The sequence below is a fragment of the Panthera tigris genome, chromosome D1 (assembly GCF_018350195.1).
Source record: "Panthera tigris isolate Pti1 chromosome D1, P.tigris_Pti1_mat1.1, whole genome shotgun sequence".
NCBI lineage: Eukaryota > Metazoa > Chordata > Mammalia > Carnivora > Felidae > Panthera > Panthera tigris.
Genome location: NC_056669.1, coordinates 83,283,196 through 83,286,124, shown reverse-complemented (window position 1 = coordinate 83,286,124; position 2,929 = coordinate 83,283,196).

Sequence of the window (2,929 nt, the reverse complement as noted above, 5' to 3'; positions counted from 1 at the left end):
ATAAGGTTGCTTATGTTTGTGAGTAATTGTTTTATATATTGGGGGGTCCTGTATTTGACGCATAGACATTTATAATTGTTAGTACTTCTTGATGGATAGACCCTATAATTATTATATAATGCCCTTCTTCATCTCTTGTTACAGTCTTTAATTTAAAGTCTAGTTTGTCTGATATAAGTATGGCTACTCCAGCTTTCTTTTGACTTCCAGTAGCATGATAAATATTTCTCCATCCCCTGACTTTCAATCTGAAGGTGTCCTCAGGTATAAAATGAGTCTCTTGTAGACAGCAAATAGATGGGTCTTGTTTTTTTTATCCATTCTGATACTCTATGTCTTTTGGTTGGAATATTTAGTCCATTTACGTTCAGTGTTATTATAGAAAGATATGGGTTTAGAGGCATTGTGATGTCCGTAGGTTTCATGCTTGTAGCGATGTCTCTGGTACTTTGTCCCACAGGATACCCCTTAGGATCTCTTGTAGGGCTGGTTTCGTGGTGACAAATTCCTTCAGTTTTTGTTTGTTTGGGAAGACCTTTATCTCCCTTCTATTCTAAATGACAGACTTGCTGGATAAAGGTTTCTTGGCTGCATATTTTTTCTGTTCATCACATTGAAGATATCCTTCCATTCCTTTCTGGCCTGCCAAGTTTCAGTAAAGATATCGGTCACGAGTCTTATAGGTCTCCCTTTATATGTGAGAGCACGTTTATCTCTAGCTGCTTTCAGAATTTTCTCTTTATCCTTGTATTTTGCCATTTTCACTATGATATGTCGTGCAGAAGATCGATTCAAGTTACGTCTGAAGGGAGTTCCCTGTGCCTCTTGGATTTCAATGCCTTTTTCCTTCCCCAGTTCAGGGAAGTTCTCAGCTATGATTTCTTCAAGTACACCTTCAGCACCTTTCCCTCTCTCTTCCTCCTCTGGAATGCCAATTATGCGTAGATTATTTCTCTTTAGTGCATCACTTAGTTCTCTAATTTTCCCCTTATACTCCTGTATTTTTTTTATCTCTCTTATTCTCAGCTTCCTCTTTTTCCATAATTTTATCTTCTAGTTCACCTATTATCTCCTCTGCCTCTTCAATCTGAGCCATGGTCATCTCCATTTTATTTTGCAGTTCATTTATAGCATTTTTTAGCTCCTCCTGACTGTTCCTTAGTCCCTTGATCTCTGTAGCAATAGATTCTCTGCTGTCTTCTATATTGTTTTCAAGCCCAGTGATTAATTTTATGACTATTATTCTAAATTCTCTTTCTGTTATATTGTTTAAATCTTTGTGATCAATTCGTTAGCTGTTGTTATTTCCTGGTAGTGGTTTTGAGGGGAATTTTTCCGTTTGGTCATTTTGGATAGTCCCTGGAGTGGTATGGAACTGAGGGGCACTTCCCCTGTGCTGTCTTGAAAAACTTGCATTGGTGGGCGGGGCGCAGTCAGACCTGATGTCTGCCCCCAGTCCACTGCTGGGGCCACAGTCAGACTGGTGTGTACCTTCTCTTCCCCTCTCCTGGGGCGGGATTCACTGTGGGGTGGTGTGGCCCGTCTGGGCTACTTGCACATTGCCAGGCTTGTGGTGCTGGAGATCTGGCGTATTAGCTGGGGTGGATCGGCAAGGTGCACAGGGTCGGGAGTGGTAGGCTCGGCTTGCTTTTCCTTCAGAGATCCCCTTCAGGAGGGGCCCTGTGGCAGAGGGAGGGAGTCAGACTCACTGGAGGGATGGATCTGCATAAGCACAGCATTGGGTGTTTGCGCGGTGCAAGCAAGTTCCCTGGTAGGAACTCGTTCCCTTTGGGATTTTGGCTGGAAGATGGGTGAGGGAGATGGCACTGGTGAGCGCCTTTGTTCCCCGCCAAGCTGAGCTCTGTTGTCTGGGGTTCAACAACTCTCCCTCCTGTTGTCCTCCAGCCCTCCCGCTCTCTGAGCAGAGCTGTTAACTTATAACTTTCCAGATATTAAGTCCCACTTGCTGCCAGAACACACTCCCTCCGGCCCCTCTGCTTCTGCAAGGCAGACTGGGGGGTCTCTGCTCGGCCGGCGGGCTGCCCCTCCGCCCCGGCTCCCTCCTGCCAGTCTGTGTAGCGCGCACCGCCACTCTGCCCTTCCTACCCTCTTCTGTGGGCCTCTCATCTGTGTGTGGCTCCAGAGAATCCGTTCTTCTAGTCTTCTGGCAGTTTTCTGGGTTATTTAATCAGGTGTAGGTAGAATCTAAGTGATCAGTAGGACGCGGTGAGTCCAGCGTCCTCCTATGCCCCCATCTTCCCCTTGGAATCTCCAAGAAGATAATTTTCTATACCAAATGTTTACACATTTAGATATCATTTTGGGGAAATGTTGCAATTGTAAATTTTCGTGGATCCATGAATGATGGATATTATTAACACACAAAACTTTTTTTATGATTATTTATTTATTTTGAGGGAGAGAGAGAACAAAAGTAAGTTAGCTGGGGGAGGGGCTGAAAAAGAGGAAGATAGAGAGAGAATCCCAAGCAGGCTTCACATTGTCAGCCCAAAGCCCTATGTGGGGCTTGATCTTACAAAATGTGAAATCTTGATCTGAGCTGGGATCAACAGATACTCAAACAATTGAGCCACCCAAGCGCCCCTAACCCATAAGCCTTTTGAAAACTTCAGACTAGTGACTCACTGATTCCAAACACTCCTTTTTTATTTGTCTATATAACTGTGTTCATGCAACTAATTTTCGAAGAACATTCTGTATTCTCACTTAGCTTCTTCTGTCCTGCCGGCTCAATTCAAATTTTACCTTTTCAGACTGCATAATATTTCATCTACCTAAACTCACAATGGCACAATTTTTCTTTGTTGTCTGAGCCATTCTATTTATCTTTAACATTTAAATCAAGAGCTGTGGAATAAAATTGACTTCAAGTTTGAGTCTAAGTACTTTGACTCACTACTGTGTGAAC